This window comes from Pinus tabuliformis, chromosome X (genome assembly GCF_031772625.1).
Source record: "Pinus tabuliformis cultivar Carrire ecotype Pingquan chromosome X, CPIR1, whole genome shotgun sequence".
NCBI classification, from domain to species: Eukaryota; Viridiplantae; Streptophyta; class Pinopsida; order Pinales; family Pinaceae; genus Pinus; species Pinus tabuliformis.
Window position 1 is genome coordinate 1,479,724,164 of NC_142308.1, and position 19,428 is coordinate 1,479,743,591.

General features: G+C 38.5%; 1 long non-coding RNA gene across 1 annotated transcript; it reads right to left on the reverse strand.

Annotated features, from left to right (window-relative positions):
* Positions 1-220: 220 nt before the first annotated feature.
* Positions 221-469, reverse strand: LOC149145595 (uncharacterized). Its single transcript, XR_016265180.1, has 2 exons — positions 368-469; positions 221-266 (listed from the first exon to the last, which is right to left on the reverse strand). It is a non-coding gene; the product is annotated as an uncharacterized LOC149145595 (long non-coding RNA).
* Between the last annotated feature and the right edge of the window lie 18,959 nt (positions 470-19,428).

Here is a 19,428-nt window from a genome sequence, read left to right on the forward strand (position 1 = left end):
ATATCAACATTCGAGGCAGCATATATGTGCAAGGAAAGCCGAGCACCTGCTCCCCCAATTCTTATCCACGATCGCTCCCGTCACCGCAAGCTTCTTCCTTGTCCTTCAAGGATACCGATGAAGAAAACAACAGCACCAAATCTCATTTTCTCTTTCAAAAAGCACCAAATCTCATTTTCTCTTTCAAAAGCGCGGTATTTATGAAGATCCCTGGCCTCCGTTAAAAGGATCACGCGGATGAATCAAACCCTGACTTCGACTATTGACTGCATAACCAGAAATTAAAAATATTAAGTAATAAATATAAAACCGCGTCAAAGACCGCTGGAAGTCGGAGGATAAAGCCCTAGCTGCGCAGAATACGAACAAATTAGCGGATGTTAGTTCCTCAACGCTGCCCCCCTCTGGCCTTTCCATGATACCAAGTGCCTGTTCCTCGTCCAAGTATTAAACAAAAATCACTCCAGTCTAGGCATTTCACCTACTCTGTCATATTGTGAGAATTAAAAGAAGGAACCCCATCGCTACTAACTCTACACTGCCTTCTCAGTAATTTGTAACATTTTATTCACGGATTACAGGGAGCTGTAACAAATTTGCGGATATTTCTGCCTGCGAAATAAAAGAAGGAACCCCATCGCTGTTAACTCTACACTGCCTTCTCAGTGATTTGTAACGTTTTATTCACGGATTACAGGGAGCTGTAACAGAAATTGCCTCAACATTAACAATTTGCCTGCTGTATGCCCGCCAGATGTCGACGCCAGGTGTCATCCTCAGAATGAAAGGGACGACGAAAGTCTCTTTCAAAGGGAAGGCCTATCGGCCTAATTAATAGGTGGTTGAGTTATTTCAAGAGAAGTCATTTGAACTTGTCATCTACTCATTGTAAAATCATTAACTTGGGTGCATTTTCAGTGTTAGACAACACCCTAAACTTGTTAAACAAAATCAAGTGAGCATGAAATTGAAAGAATAAAAGCACAATCTAAGATCAAGTGAGTGTGAAGTTCAAGAAAGTAAGTTTAAGAAAACAAATGCAAGGGAGAAAGTTCAAGCGAGCGAGTTAAAATGGAGAAAAGTATTCAATTTTTAGAGTTATTAAATACTTTGAAAATATCTATTGTTGAGGACACAATGAAAATCAACAAAGCCACTCTTACTGACATTAAAATTCATCTACATCAGACACACAAGACAAGTGAGTTTCTCCAACTTTAATCACAACTGCAACGTGATGAGTTGTAGCAGAAGGATTGTGTTTTAGAATAGGTTTTGGTTCATAACAATCCTCTTTTCAAGATAATGATAGTGATGATAAAGATGATGAAGGTCATAATTCTAAGCCACTCAAGAATACAAATACAAGTGTATAAGTTGTACATGATCAAGTTCAACTTTTCAAGCCAATAATCAAACCATAGAAAGAAATCCAATGCAACAAAAAATAATACGGTTTATGCTATGACAAAGATGACAACAATTTTCATATTCTTGATTATTCAAAACTAATCAAGTTCATTAGTGGAGGATTTCTTGATCAAGAAACATCATAATTCGATGAGAAAGTTGAAGAAAAGCCAAAATGTTAGCATTTTCATAGAACTGGTCATATGGAAGATCATTATTTATATCTCCATCCTTGTCACCATCGTGGCAAGAAGAATCACTCATCACAGAGATGTTGCAAACGAAAAAAAAAAACAAGTCAAATTGAAGATTAATTATTCACGGATTGATCCTGGCAGTGGATGTCAACATTCAAATGATTATATATGTTTTACCAAATAATTCAATCTCACATGAAGACAAATAATGCAACCAACAATCAAATGAAGAAGGTACTCTCATTTGTTTGAAAGGGGTAGTACAATGGTGAAACTCTCCTACATCTTAAGGGGGGAGTTCAAAAATCAAGTGAATTAGTCTCTCCTTTCAGTTGACAAAGGGGAGAATTGATGATGAAATTGAAAATGAAATGATGATGTTGGATTTCAGACTGAAATTTTTGACAACAATACAATTTTCTAGTGGGCATCAGAATTTTCTAGTGGGATGTTGAATGGGAGCAATATTATGGGAATTTTTGTTCACTTTGATGGTCATTTGACCTAGAAAATGATAGATAAATACTTTTGCATTGCATCTTGGAATTTGATTAAGTTGTCAAGCATTTTCAAGGATATATCAAACTTGTAATTGATTCACTTCTCTTGGTTCATTCTCTTCATATTAGAGTTTTTGGCATCCAATTTTGGTGGTTTTTCAGGTAGTTCTTCATTGAGGCCCAACTCAAGAGTTTCAACCCAAGTTATTACTTTGAATTTATGATTGGGGAGGAATGTTAACTTCATACTCACATAAACAAACTATAGGTCCATATTGAATCGTAATTATTCAAAAAATAATGGAATAATAAAAAAATTAATATTGAAAGTAGACACTCTAGAAGTATATGTATAACCAAACATGAGGATAATAAGAGAAGTTAGGGATGGAGATCACACAAAATTAGCTAAGACATTTGTGGAGATATTGTGGACAAATTTATGGAGAAGGTTAAACCAATTAGCCAAATTGGTGATTTGTTATGAGAACCTCAATTCTATAATAGAAAGGCTCATGTGTGAAAGAATAACGTATCATCATTATTTGTGAATATACAATTGGGCATAAAGAATTTTCCACCAAGGTTATTGTCTCTCTTGATATTATTTTGTTTTTATTATTTTCAACACTAGTGCAGTGTCACATTTATAACATAGGTAAAATATTTCAATTTCTCAATTGTCACACTGTTATCAAAAGGAAATTGCGACAAGTTTTAAATGTCGCACTTTCATCATAGGATAGGTGCAATATGTTGCACTTTTATTAAAATAAAGGTGAAAAAACTTCCAAATGTCCCACTTTTCTCAAAATAAAACTATGACACCTTTGATATGCAAAGAAATTTTTTTCTCTCTCAAAAGTTCTTAAAAAAACAAAGTTTTAAGAATAAAAACATAGACACCAGAGTACTGCAAGCTAGGGAAGGAAACAAAAGGAAAAAGAAGCTACTAAAGAACTAAATGCTCCCCAATATGATTTCCAAGTGTAATAGCCCTTGTGAAAAATCCATGTAAAAATATATAAATACAATGGATGATAGGACAAGTATTCCAAGTTGAATGGTGGGCAGGACATCCTAGTGGTGTTCATTTGGTTATTTATGGCTAAGTAATTTGGAAAAGGCAATGGCTAAGGCATTAAAGAGGCAAAAAGGTATTTTGGCACATTTATTTATGAAAATAATGGAAATTAGGACAAAAAGGAGGTCAAAGGTCACAGGTTGCATGTGAGGAGGAAAATGAAAGAAAATAATGGAAAATGAAGAAAATAGAGGCCTCATTCATGAAAAGGTTTATGAGGATTAGTTGGAAAGCTTTTTCTTTGGAGTGTTAAGCTCTTAGTTAGTGTAAGTTGTTGGCTCAAGATTTTTCTATGGTTATGCATGGGATCAAGAAAGGAAAAGAAGGCAAGAAGAAGGAAGGAGAAAACAAGGAAGAGCAGGATCAAGCAACTACAACTTGGTCCTTTGCAGGTATCGCTTTGCATATGTGATTTCCTTGCTAGATTTGGCATGCATGGTATTGAATGTGGTTCTTTTTTATCATGGAATGGGTTTTTCCAGGTGTAACAATGTCTTTTAGCCTATATTTGCCATTTTTAGATAGCCATGGTGTGATGGGGTTCTCATGTTTTGGTTGAGCTGGATTTCTAGATGGATTCGAAGTTGAGTGAGGTAGATCTCTGAAATGATATAACACATGACCTAGTCACCCCTGAACTGAATTGTGGATTGCAGTAAAGATGGACTCTGTGTTACCTCAAATGGCCTAGGTATCCTTACTGGTGAATGGCAGGATATACGATAAAGCCTAGAGGTGGTTTGCTCTCCGTTGGGCCTAGTAATCCTAGGTTGGGATATGTGGTAAAGCCTGGAGAGTGGGTCTCGGTTTAGAGCCTATTAATTTGGTGTGGATTGCGGTAAAGCCTGAGAGACTGGGGTCTCTCTTTAGGGCCCAATGATCTAGGTTTGGATTTTGGTAAAGCCTAAAAGACTAGGAGACAAGAAAATTCCTCACAGGGTAGGTGGAGAAATCTGGTGGCATCCATGCTTTTTTGGCCTAGTGATTGGGTGGAGATCACAATAAATTCTATTATGATGTGTTCATTATGTTGGCTTACTGATCTGGGATGGCTTACAGTAAAGCATGGTTTCTGTTGATGAGGGTGAGGTGGTTTATCCTCAATATGCCCTGGTTGGTTCTTTTGGTTTGAGTCCGACATTCATGCTTGGAATATGGCATGGGGGTGAATGGATGAAGAGAGATTTGGCTGAGCCATTCTATGGTCGAGTGGAACGTGATAGTCCCATCTCCAGTTGGTTTATTGCATTCATTAATGAGAAATTCATTCCCTTGATTTTCATGAGAAAATGTACTGATGTATATGTGGATTTTGATGGTTGGTATCTTTATAGTATTTCTGTTTCTATTATGATGGTTATCTGTACATTTTGTGAAAACATCTATGTATGTCTCTTAGCATGCTTTTACATGTACACGAATGGATAAAGTGTTTATGACCTAATAGATGATAATGCAGAAAATGGCATGAGGGAACAATGGTTCATAGCGATTCTGAGATAAGTATGAGATCCATACACTTAATTATGTTTTTTGTACATATAGGTTACATGTTGACAATATGTTTGATGAAATGCCTATCATGGCAGGTAGGGTTCTATTTAAGATCTTGTTTAGCTTATTTCTTTTGTTGCATTATTTGTGTACTTTTACTGATTTTAAGCTTTCATTCCATTATGGGGAGTGGCCTGGGATTTGGGCCTAAAAATGTGGCTTAAATCCTGGGGTTGCTAGCATAGAACATACAATTTTGGTCCACAGTCACTGTCATGCAGACCTATGAGAGCGAATTTAGGTCTCTTGTCACTCCTTTGCCCATAACATGAGAGAAACCATGGCCTAAGAGGTCCAGAACAACAGTGGGACCCATGGATAGGTTTTTTGAGTGGTTGACATGTCTCATAATGGTTTTGTTGATGATGTTGGATGAATGTGTGTCATGTTTCGTTGATTCCACTTCCTTAATGTTACCTAGGAGGTCGAATATGATCATAATAGCCTCTCTTCTCATGTTTACCCAGTTGGCATTGGTTACTTGGGTGGATGTGGGAGGAGGGTGTTACAAAGTGGTATCAGAGCATTGCTCAACTCTCGGATTGGATGGGTTGAATGTATTAGTCATGCATGCATGCCAATTGCACATGTGTCTCCTATGCTTGCATTTCATGTGCTTGTTGCATTTGCTTGATGATTGATTAGGGTTGTAATATGGTTATCATGAAGATTTTGATATTGATTTCGCGAAATGTATTTTCATGAGTATGTGACTAGTTGCATATGGTTATATGTCACTTATATGTGTATTTTATGTCACCTAATTACATCCTTGTATGTTAGGTTACATTATTGAATATTTTGGATTACATGTATCAGTCTTGTAGGTTGATTACAAGAATTGATCGCTTATGTTCGACTACATGCGTCTATGTGTATGTGTAGTTGATTATGCATTTCTTATGCATGTTGAGGGTTGCATGTGGCAATGTGTACTATGGAGTAATGGTTGTTGTCATGCATGAGGTCATGGTTTGTGTAGTTGATATGGTCATGCATTGATGACTGGACTCTAGCTAGAAGAATGTGAATATGGTTTTGTACTCATATGTCTATATGCAGTTGTTATGCATGTATGGTCTTGGTTATAGTTATGCATGAATAGTGGGTCAAACATGCCTAGTGAAGTCATTGAATGCAATTTAGGTGATCATGGTGATATAGTTATGTTATGATGCTAATGTGTTGGATGAGATAGAGTAGGAGATATAAATCATCAAAGTGAAGTTACAACATTGAGCCTCGTACAAGAGCACGTCATCTTGTAGGTATTGTATGTTGGACATGCAGGTATGTAAGTTAAGGATTTTTATATGAATTAGGTTTATGTACATGTCTTTTAATTTTATGGTTACATACGTGATAGATGATAGTTGATTAGCATAGTCATATGCACATGAGTCAGATAGTCAAGAATGATAGTAACATGTGGTTGTAAGCATTGAAATTGTTGGTTAGGCTACATACCTTGATGATTATGTTATATGATATGTTGTTGATGAGTATGTTATAGGTTAACTTGTTGTTGCTATATGACAGTTAGCTTGAAGATTCGGTTTTATGTTGTTGATGAGCATGATATATAGATTACTTTTGTTATATGCTATTAAGTTCATGATTAGGGTTATTTCATTGAGATCTTGATGTTGTAATTTGGATTGGTCATATGTGTGATGGTTATGTTCATTGTATTGAAGATCCTGATGTTATATGTATTGTGTTAACCTAGTTTGACCTATGCAAATGGTTATGGTTGTGATATTAAGGTATGAGCCGACATATTGGTGATATGGTGTCGTACTAATATAGATTGATTGTACATATGTCATTGTTATGCATGAACGAAAAATTCTTATGAGCTTATGACGTGAACATGTTAGTTAGTTACTGTTATGGATATCATGATTTATGTTTGAGTTGATATGTTGTGAAGTTGTATCTTGTTAACCTAGCTTTATTGTGTAGATGAGATAGCCTCCCCTGATATACATTAAGGTATGAGTTTTCTTATGTCGTATGTTTGGTGCTTGGTTGTTTGATTATGATGTATATTTGGTGTTTGAGTGTTTGGTGCCTAGTTGATTTATTTAACATGGTATGTTTGCAAGTTGGTTGAATGTTTGATGAATTTCATAATATGAGTATGTGTTCCAATGATATTGCTTTAAGATGGTTTTATTAACGCATATGTACTTGAGCGTAGTAGGTAATAGTTGTAGCATTATGTCTAATGACTATGGATTATGACATGATTCTTTGTAAAATCAATCAAATTGATATATATGATTGTCTTGATATTTGGAACTTGTGGTTGACATGTGTGAGTTGTTGCAGGAAACATGATTGGTATTAGCCTGACAAGGTAATAATTGATGTTTTTATGTAACTAACAGTTCAGTGACGTGACAATATATAGTAAGACTTAGTTGCAGTAGGATAAAGGTAAAAGAGAGGAATCGGGTAATAATTCCTTTGGTTATGTTTGGAAACACTAATTCCAAACGAATGGGTGCTTTGCATATAGGGAGTATTTTTAACCTTGATTTTGTTTGACATTATGTGGATATGTGCTAGATTCATGAAAATGTACTTGACAGGTATATTAGCAAGTCTTTAGTTACAGGTGGTTCTATCAAAGGATTAGGGTCCCTTGAGAGATGGCGTGGATATGTTCAGTTGCAAGGAACGTGCTTGGCACAAAAAGATAAGGTAACTAATGTATTGTTATGTTTATTTATACATTGAAAATTATGTGTTTATGGAAATATGATGCAGGGGACTGCATGGTAAAGAGAGGCTTCTATGAAAACTTGAAGAAGGATTTGATTGACTTTCCTTGGGAACCATGGGGATTGAGTCTTGGTGTTTGTTGTTAAACTTGTGCTTTTAGTATTTTTTTATTTGCTTGCGCTTTATTTTCAGCTTGATTTATGTCTAGAGTATGGCCGTACCACTTCGTTTTTGGAGTCATGTTGTTATTAGTTTTCATGGTTTTCTTCTTGTTGTTGTTTCCATTCTTGCCTTTTATGTTTTGAGTCTGGGGAATTGGTTTGGGGAAGACAAAGAGTTGATGGAGCTCTGGGAGAGTTGTATGGTACTCAGCAGGTAATGTGAGATTCATATGAAGCTTTGTGCATGGGTAAGCACATCGGAAGGTAAGACTATGACAATCGATTAGATTGGTTCGGTCCATTGGTGCAAATGGACAGTGGAAGTATAGTCATGACAAAGGTAATAGGAAAGGTGAAGTGAATGGATCTGAGACATTAGATTCCTTGGCTATGATGTGAACAACTTTTGCTAATAGTGCACATGTTGTGCATGAATAACAGAAGTTCTCTTAACCTTGACCTTGATATCTGGTAATTATGTTATGATCACGATTATGTCGATGTTTATAAGTATACATGTATGTGTGTATGTATGTTGTTGTCTAAAAGGATGATGATTGTTTTATGCTAATGATTATATATGCATGTGTGTATGTATCTATGTCAAAGTTTGACATGGTTGTCAGGGATCGTTCTTGTGGAGGAATGATTTCTTATGCAGGCGAATGGCATGAAGAGTTTCCTAGTCTATAAGGAATCAAGTGGGAAGAGTAGTCATGACAAACATATGAGGTCTGTATCAAGTGAATATGAATTTATATTGTATGCTTGTATTATGACTATGCTTATGTATGGACAAGTTATATTGAGGGATGCATCAGTGAAGTGAAAGCAATTTGGTTTGCCGCATGCTGGGACAAGCATGAATAAGACACTGGAAGCAAGATTTCTTGGTAAAGATTCAGTGTGGTTTTGGAGGTGTGGTATGACTGTTGTGCATATTTCATATATGTTGTACTTGTTGCACATGTGATGTTGTGTGCATGCGGTGTGGTGTATATTTAGTGTGTGTACATGTTGATTATGTAATGTTATGTACATGGTGTAGTACAAATAGTGTTGTATGAATGTTGCATATTTAGTGTTGGGTATAAATGGTGCTATGTACATGTTGGATATGTGGTATTGTGTACATATTGTACTGTGTGCATGATGGATATGCAGTGTTGTGCACATGTTGGATATGCAGTGTTCGGTACAGATGATGCTATGTCAATATTGGAAATGCAATGCTATGTACAAGAGGTGTTGCGTACATGTCATGTTTGTGGTGTTATGTACATGTGGTATTTTGTACACGTTGTACAGTGGTGCAGTGTACAAATGGCGCTGTGTACATGTTATGCAAGTGGTGCCATGTACATGTGATGTTGTGCACTCGTTGTGTAGGTGGTGCTTGGTACATGTGGTACTAGTGTACGTGTGGGATTGAGTTCATGTTGTACACGCTGTGTTGTGGGCATGCAGTACTATGTATGTGCATTGTGTAGTCATGATATTGTGACATATGCATTCATTGTGTTGCACTCTATATACGTATTTGTGTTGTGTTGTACACCGGGTGTAGGTGTATGTGTTGAATGTCAGGTGTAGGTGCATTTATTGGATGGTGTTGTATGAAGTGTGTGATTGTATGTGTGTGATGCAAAATATGTGTACATGCACATGGTTTAGGAGTAGGCACTAGGTGTTTGTCTGGTGTGGCAACCAATATAGAGTGCGTATGGAATAAGAACAAAGGAAGAAGTAAGGATCGATGAAGGATAAGTATCAATATTGTATTTTAGTTTTAGTATGCATATGATTTATGATTCCGATCTATGATGATTACATATGATCTACGATTTTGGTTTATGATGGTTACATGTGATTTATGATTTTGATCTATGATAGTTATGTTTTGAGTTAACCTTATGTGATGTTTTTATACATGATGCTAGTTTGACTTTTCGTAACAGGAAGTAAATAGGATTGCAAGTGTAACTTATTGACGAGTTATCAATGAGGTGTGATTTGAAGTTATTTCAATTTATTTTAAATCTAATGGAAGTGATGTGCTTGGTACAGGAAGCATGGAAATTCCTGGTTGGGTGGTTAAAATCAACTGCATGAATCAGTAGCAGCAATGAAAAGGAATTCAAAAAAGAAACAGTATGTTGGTAAAGAACTTCAGCAGCAGGGCCATTATGGGACACTAGTACACAATCGTGTCCATTTCTTTCCAGGAGCATGTTATGACCGGTATGATGGTTTTGAGGTAGTTATATGCGTTGGTTGTTTGATCTTCCAATGTGAGGAAGCCTTGCTGAGGGATGGATCACCCAAGATAGGGGATGCTAAGGAACTTGGAAGGTGAGTGACTCCACAAAATGGGTGACTAGATTTCCTGAGGGAATGTGTAGCAGAGAAGTGAAGGTCATGGATATGTTTTTTTTTCCATTAGCATTGCCATATGGAATCTAATGCACATTGGGAGTGCACCTTGGAAAAATGAGCCGGTAATTGTTCGTTGAAATGACAAGTGGCGCAGGATTGTAGCAATGGACATTGGATGCAGATTTGAATTTGCAGTGGATTCTGGACTTCCTGGGGAGGAGGTGAATCTTGGTATTACTTTAAGGGTGGGGGTGTGAGGCTCTGGATTCCCTTGTTGCGGATGCAGGCATCATATCCTTTATTTGTTGGTTTAGCAAATGTGCACATGTGTTTATGTGGTTATTGTAAATATTGTAATGAGTTATGTTATAAAGTTTCACTTTTTGGTATGTTCTCATGTTGTCATGATGTTTTTCTATTGAGAATTCCTTTCATTGTATATACTGTAATGATATATGTTTTTTTTTAAGCTGTGGTTCACGGTCACTGAGTGGCTGCTACATCCACGGGAAAGTATTGGGGCAGATCCACCCGAAGGGATCTGCCCGTCGGCCAAACTTAACAGGCCTAACCCCGAGGGCGTCGAGGATATTTGACCCTGTGACCTCCCAAATTGGGAAAGTGCTTTCAAAACGGGAACTCGACCATTTGAGCTATACCTTGGGGCTGTAATGATATATGTTATAAAGATCCATCGATAGTTTTTTTATTATTTATTTATTTGTTTTATTTTTATTTTTATTTATTTATTTATGATTATTATTATTATTATTATTCAGCAGTCTTGTTGGTTATAGGTGTCATTAAACACCGAGGATGGTGTTCCCCCAAGGGGGAGGGTTCTATAAAAACCCTTGTGAAAATTCCATGTAAAAATATATAAATACCATGGATGATGGGACACGCATTCAAAGCTGGATGGTGGGCAAGACATCCTAGTGGGTGTTCATTTGGTTGTTTATGGCTAGGGAAATTGGCAAAGGCAATGGCTAAGGCATTAAAGAGGAAAAAAGGTATTTTGGCACATTTTTTAATGAAAATAATGGAAATTAGGAGAAAAAGGAGGTGAAAGGTCACAGGTTGCATGTGAGGAGGAAAATGAAGGAAAATAATGGAAAATGAAGAAAATAGAGGCCTCATTCATAAAAAGGATTTTGAGGATCAGTTGGCAAGCTTCTTCATTGGAGTGTTAAGTTCTTAGTCAGTGTAAGCTCTTGGCTCAAGATTTTTCTATGGTTATGCATGAGATCAAGAAAGGAAAAGTAGGTAAGAACAAGGAAGGAGAAAGCAAGGAAAAACGAGATCAAGAAACTACAACATGGTTCTCTGTAGGTATCGCTTTGAATGTGTGATTTCCTTGCTATATTTGGCATGCATGGTATTATATGTCGTTCTTTTCTATCATGGCATGGGTTTTTCTAGGTGTAACAATGTTTTTTAGCCTAGCCTTGCCATTTTTGGATAGCCATGGTGTGATGGGGTTCTCTTTTTTTGGTTGAGATGGATTGCCGAATGTATTCGAAGCTAAGTGAGGTGGATCTATGAAATGATATAAGACCTTAACCAATGGTATTCATTGTGGAGCTCTAAAAAAATGAATGAAAACAATAAGAAAATCATGTGATAAAAACAATATATATTGTATTATCAAATAAGAGGGAGAAATTACAACCCAAGCCTTGATGTCATAAGCCTCCACTCAAAGATCCCCAATCCTTCCTCTGCAAACAAGCCTTGAATATCAATTTGACAACATATGGGAATAAACCAAGTAATAAAAAATTCAACCCCTTCTCCTTTGATCTGGAAAATATTTATAAGAAAGGAGAGGAGGTTGGAGATCCATTTTGCATGGGATGAGATCCACGAAAATGGGGGAATAGGTTCCATAATGGGTGGGATTAGATACATAAATCTTGGGATGAGGCCCATATAGGTAGGGGCTTGAGTCCATGTTGTTGGGATAAGATTCTTCAAAAAATATTATAGATTTCACTTTTTATTTTTACCCATGTAGAAAGGGTGTCACACTTTTTAACAGAGATAGGTGCGGCAATGCCCGTAGGTAATAATGACTGAACATGCGATGCCACATTTTATTAATATGTTACTTGAGAAAATGCTTGGAACTAGGGTTTTTTGATAATATAATCCAAGATTCTTGTTATTCTTAGAATGATTTTTCTTTTGGCTTTGTAGGGGATTATCAAAAAGGTTCATCAGATAGTGACATATCTAGATATGCAGTCATTTTCTTAATGGTGAAAAAATGGTGTGTAACACTTTCTCAATTGTTTTATGGAAAAATCCACCTAAAGTAGTTGGTACATGTAATTTGGTTTGAATTAAGTAAATTTCCGCAAAAGAATACAAAAAGATTTAGTCCATTTTCAAGCACGACACAAAGAACTTGGAATAAATGGAAGGTGTAAATTGATCTAAAATTGATATAGATCCATCTTAACCATGGACCTAGCGAGCGCCGAGAGGGATCAAATTTAGTAAGTTGCAAAGCTATTTTAAGTGAAAAAAAAAATTATACTTTGACATATTTGATCGCTTGTAAGTATTGCACAACTTAAACTTACAAATCTAACAAATGTTTATTGGATTTTAGATAGATTTGACTAAGATCAAAATGTAGAATACTAAAACTGCTTTAAATGTTTTAACCATTAATTATTTTTTTGTTTTTAATATATTATAAGTACACATCAATATTACTTAATTTTGAATATTAAAATATTTTAATTATAATCCACACTAATTTTTTTTTTTTTTTTTTTTTTTTTTTTTTTTTTTTTTTTTTTTTCTGGTCGATGAATTTTTTTCATTAATTCATCAAAGAGATACAACATACATTCCAGAGGCCTTTTTCTCTCACAACTTCACTCCAACTACATTTGTTATCCATGGGAGTAAAACAAAAACAGAGAAGTTGTTTCTAGTTTTTATATGGGTCCCAAAAGTAGCATAGCTAGATAACCCAAAACACAAACAAAACCAAGAGACAACCAACAAATTTCATATAATTGGGGAGGGTACAGGCCACGAGTGCCACCTAGGGCCGTAGGAGGGCCATTCCCTTCGTGAACATGGTAGTCAATATGCACTAGTCACGTCTCAATCTTGTCTAACTGCTCACTATTATGGTGTTGGCTACATCTCACCGAAGCACGATACTCCAAAATTTCTCCCTGGTTGTATTAAACATCATTGATGTAAGAAATAATCTCATTTTGGTTGCCATACCTTTGTTAATGGATGGTATCCAAGATCATTGTGGTATCCTACAACTAATCAACTATTGAAGCCAGTGACAAAGGCTGATCCATGTAGCATGGAGACTCGGCCTAGGTATGAGCCACCTTGCCCTCCACGTCTATCCCTTCCTCCACTTCATCATTCAAAACTTCTGCCTGGTCATCCCACTCTCCTGGCTAGCCAAGAGGGCCAACACCTCATTGAACCTACCCTTGTAGATGTATCATGTCCACCATAGACAACAAATAAACCAGACACAAGATATTCCAAGTGAGGGAAGTAAACCACCCGTTTAAACAAGCCCAATTGTTTTTTCCTTGGTGGAAAATATTCACCACCCAACCGATGTAGAGACCCCAAATGTTTTCGACACACCACCAACGAACCCAAATAACACAAAGACTCAAAGGAATATTCTTAATGGAGCATACAAAGAAAGAATGGCTCCCAAAGCTACCTCCCCAGAGCCTCGGAGCAAGGATGGGCCTAAAAAAAACACCCTCCCCCCAAGGAAAACAAGCCCAAGAAATCAAATACTGATGAAATTCTAGAAAATATGTTGTAATTGAAACATAATGGAGATCTTCCACTCACCGAGTTACCTTTGCACACACCATAAACCTTTAAATAAAAGGTAGGAGTAATAGAATTACCTGAGGAATGACTTAATCCTCTTCTCTTAAAGCCTAGTTGTTACTAACCCTAGACCTCGAGGTGGGCCTCTTGCTAGTTCAGTTGAAGCCACGAGCTAGACTAACTAGATGAGCCAAATCCAATATTCGAACTGACCGAGGGTCGCATACTGCAGATTGAGCTACTGTTGCAGGCAAAATAATTTCGTACTACAAGGCTGCCACCAAAGTCGCTTTCCACCAATTGAGATCCAAACTTGGCTCTCTACAGAGGGCCACCAAATGAACCAAGTAGGTAATGTCATCCAAAATCCCAATTCTCATCTCTCGGTTGTAGCAACTACGGACAAGAGCCATCACCACTATGATAATAACCTGATGAACTTCACAAAAAATCCCATGTAAGCCATCAGGCCCTTCGTATCGACCACATTTCTCCTTCATTTTGTCATGTGAGAGGGAAATCAATGCCACACACCATCAAACTTGCCCATTTTGTCACCCCTATTGGGGAATCCAACTTTTTTTTGTGTGTATAGCGGAATTGGTAATGTCCCAACTCTCGCACTCGCATGACACAGGGTCAATCCTCAACAATTGCCACTATAACCTTTTAGTGTGATCGAATTGCCCCCAAGCATGGATGCACTAGGTCAGTCGAGGATTTAACTTCTGATTTGCACAACAACATGTGTCACGCCCCTATCTTGGTGGTATTCTTTCAACTTCTCATAGGCAGGTGCGGCACCACCACCTGATTTCTTTTTAACAATACTTTCAAGTGTGGACTACGCCTAACATTCCATCTATATATATATATATATATATATATATATATATATATATATATATATACATATTTAAATAATAATTTGTAATAATGTCCAAATTTCTTAAGATTAATTTTAAATTCAATTTAAAACTAATATAGTTTATTTATAGAAATTATTTATATCACATTTAAGAAAATAGTGATATTATTTTTTTTTCTCAGTAAAGACTAATTCTATTAAGAGGAAGTATGGTACAATATGAAGTTACAACCAAGAGAAGCAAGAAAACGGGCAGCCGGAAAGGATAGACTATCCACCTCGGCCCCTAAGAGAAAACAAGAAGAGAGCAGTGCTGAGAAAGAAGTAACAAGAAGAACAGAGTAACAAGAGTAGAACAAAGGATTCTACCCAACATGGGTAGAATCAACTATTCGACATTTTTTTCCTTTCTTTTTTCCAACTTTGACCCAACCAAGCTGACTCTGCTGAGCTGGTATGATTTGCAAACTGAGCTGGGCTGACGGAGAGGTCTCCTTGTCTGAATCCGAGGGAGAGGACTCATGAGTTCTTTTCTGTGAGTTAGGTGGGACTGAAGATTCCTCAGGACCAGTCGAGGGTGGGTCCTGTGCCAGCTTTGCGTCCATTCCTTCTGCATCCCCTTCCTCTTCGTCTGAGCTGAAATCAAAATCATCCATGGGGGGAGGATCATGAGGTTTCCAGCTTTTGGATTTTGGCTTAGGATTGGCTTTCTTCTTTTGGGCAGGCATCGAGGGACAAGAGCTCTGAAGGTGCCCTGTGTGATGGCAATTTCGGCAGCGAAAGGTTGTGTTCTCGTAATACAGGGTCTGAGTCCAATGGAAGTCTCCAATTCTAAGATTAATCTGATCAGGTAGACCTTTACTCATGTCTATTTCTGCACAGATTCTGGCAAAGGTGTATATGCCCTTTTCCCCTCTAGAGGTGTTTGTGGCTAGAAAGCGGCCTATAGTATTGCCGATCCCTTGGAATACAGCAAAGTGCCATAGATGTGCCGGGAGATTAGGAAGTCTGACCCAGATGGGGAGCTTGGTGATGATTGATATAGAGGGATCGAAATCTGGGAACCAAGGGGTGAGGAATAAACCTGCTGAGCCCTAAAACCATGGGCCTTTAGTTAATTCTTTTTGGTAGTCCTCACTAAAATCAAACACTACAATGAAGAAACCCTTTGAGCAGAGAAGAAACTTGCAATTGTTGGTCCAGTTAGAGTGAATCCATTGGTAGAGATCTGCTGTGCATGGCCATAGCCCGTTAAACCTGCAAATAATGCCATGCTTTGCATACTTTTGGATTTGCTCATCCAGCATTGGATGCATTATTTCAACGGAGGGGGTTTACTCCAGTTTGTCCACCAAAAAAGGTTTGGGAGCCTGAGCTGGTGGATCTGTTTTCTTGGGAAACTGAGCATGGACAACATCTTTGTATGAAAAAGTCGCAGCTAAAGATGACTATGCAACAGCTCCCCGTCTCAAACGAAGGGTAAAAATGATGGAGGCATTTCTCTTAATGTTGTAAAAAGAAAGGGGATAAAGATCCTCAAGTTGTTTACCTTCATGGAGGAGTCGTTGAGATGCACAGGGAATCCCTAACCTAAATTCCAGGATTTTCTTGAGGTCCTGCACTAGATCCGAAGAGCTCACCCATTGTAGCAGAGTTTTGCCAGAAAGGAGCACGATCTGGATCTGGAACGAGGCAGAGTGATCAGACTTCTGCTTTCCTCTGCAAATCTGACTGGTGAACTCTGTGGTAGCCCTCTGAAATAATGGATTGTTGGGGAGCAGGGGCTGGCCGATCTGTCTATTGAGGGCCCGATCTGATTGATCAATGGCTGATCTGCAGGATCGTGCAACTTCGAGAAGCCTGAGAGTCGAAAACCCCGAGCACTTCTCCAGTTTAGGAACCTGCAGAATGTGGCCGCGGACGCGAGCCAGAGCCCTGAGATCTACATCCGTAACGATCATTCTGCGCAAATGAAGAGCCTTTAAGCAGACCAACGTCTGGGAAATCTCATTAATCCACGGCTCAGCGTATTCGCTCTCTCCCTTATTGATTTGCTTGAGAAAACTGAATTGATCAGCACAGGAAGGTCGGATTGGGGGCAGGAGTTCAACAGGCCGCATAGCCTTCCCTCCATCGCGAGCAGCCTTACCCTGTTTGACTGATCCTCCTGCGTCGATGTGAACTGCGGATCGAGTAAGGGAAGGGACCGATCGATCCTTTGCATCACTGATCCCTTGCAGCGCTGATCGATTACGGCTCGGTTCCTTGGTTTCCTGGGCGGCGACGGCATAATGCTTTCCCACTGTAACCCTAGCCATCGCAATTTCTCCAACCGTAATCCAATAGTTCACCCGTATCTCAACATAATTAAAAAAAATAGTGATATTATTATTAATATTAAGATATTATTATATATTTTTATTATATTTAATAATAATAACAATAATAATAATAAAATAATAAATTTCCAAAAGTCAAATATAACTATTGACTAAATAATTTTTATCCTTTAAACTCTCCTTATCATTAATTATTCTTTTGAACGTTGGATATTGATCGTTGCATCTCTAAGATTATTTTAGGAATCTGTTGATCTTACTCCTCAGCGTGGTCCTCATGATGAACCTAGATTGAGGTTCGAAATGCGTATTTCTTGATCAATAATCCTTCATGTGATTTTCTGGAAGATCTTAATCATTAAATCATGAAACAAAGAAGCATCTAATCTGAGATTCCATACTTAGTTTATTTTTCACTTTTTAAGAATTTAACATTCATAACATAGTGGAAACATTTATTTAATCTTCTTTCATCATCATTATCATTTATAACATATGCACAATGGATAAAATCTTTAATGGGAGGGGAAACTCCCTAATAAGAGTCTGCCCAATAATGATGACAACAATCTTTTATAAATAAACATACATCTACAGCCTTTGTGAAGGAACCCCAAATTTCCTTTCAACAATTCTATCAAACTTCACAATTCAGCCTGCAACATTCAATAGTGCCCAAACTGTCGTTCAGGAGTGCCCACCCCTGTCGGGCTAGGTTACCCAACTCGTCGAGCAAAGGCACCCTACCCGAGTCACCCTCCACACTTACTCATCACACAAACCAGTTACTTACAGTTCGACACTTTGTTCAGCCCTCGCCTCGGCGTGTCACCCTCCTAGCGTCTGTTCGCAACTTGCCCAACCTCCTCGGTACTTCACCCGCACCTTTAGAATGCCTCACCGCAGTCTACATGCAGAAAACTCGTCGTTTGCGCCGAGACGCCCTGTCGTGCAGCAACGCCCTCCATGGATCGCCCACCGAGTAGACGTGCCCACCTTGTGAAATGATGCCTTAAGTGGTTTTCCCGTTGGACAGACATGCCTCGCCTTACAACATGTGAACCCGAAACTACATTTTTGTTCCCTTTGCTTATTGCTGAAGTCTAGAGCCACCTGCACCTCGCCTAACTCGTTCTTCCACCCTTTGGCTCGTCGACCTCTTCCTTGAAATTGAACTTAGATGTTGTGAACTTGAATGATTCCTTCTCCTCTCCAATGCATCCTCTACTTATACGCCCTTCCAAGGATATAACGTCAGTCGACCTGCCTAGGCCGATCTCTTAACTCAGCCAACCATGCCCCCACTTCACGTCAGCTCGCCCATGTTGTCTCCCCGCCGGGTCCACTTGCCAAACTTCGCATCATATAAGCTTACCATCGCAAAGTCTCCACACTTGGCCAAATTTTGTCTTCTTCGATTTTTCAACTCTTCATTGGCTCATCGCAACTCGTGTCCCAGGTGCCTTTAACCAACCTCCCAACTCGTCACACACCAACTCGTCCCATTGTCGCAAAAAACTCTGTAACTGACTTGCCCGCTCACCAACTCATCGCACCAGCTCACCGCCCACTGACTCGTCACACACCATCCCGTCGCGCTTAACCGAGGGCGCGTCACCCCACTTCGTCGCACATCAGCTGCTGACTCGTGGGCTTGACATACTCCCCCACTCTAAATGGTTTTTGTCCTTGATAGTTCTCCATCCTGGCAATCACCATAACAAAGACTATCAAACCACACAAATATGTGTATGGGTACTCCTGTTATGTCCACCTCTCAACCTGCCTCATGCCATAGATATGCAAAACTCTACAAGAAATCATGTGTTGGTACCCCTCATGTTGGTGACTAGTTGGGTAGCTAATCCAATTGTCCATCGTCTCCATAAGAACTCATGCCCCTACATCATCATGACTCATCATTGAATGCTACTTGTCAATCTATGTCATTTTACCCCTAGATGCCTACTCAAAATGTCAGAGACTCACTGCCATGAGCAGCTAACAATGAGCCTCATCTCCATGATAGTCTAAGAAGATAAGGAGGAAGTGGATCCTAAAGGCTCTCCCTCTTCCTCACCAATCAACTCAATCCATCTATCAGGATCCTCCACTTCTGACCTCTGTAAGTATGCTTCTCGATCCTTGGTTTGAACATTTGGCCCAGCATCCTCGTCCTCATCCTCATCCTCCTCCACTACCTCTAGTCCCCTTGATAAATCCAAGATACTATCAGACAATGTTCATCTCACCCGTGATTGCTCCATAAGCTTTGCCTCTGTGGAAGACAGTCGCTTATAGACCTCTTCATCTCACTTTTCATCCTCCATATTCATCGCTATCATTTTACACTCATCCATTGTGACTCC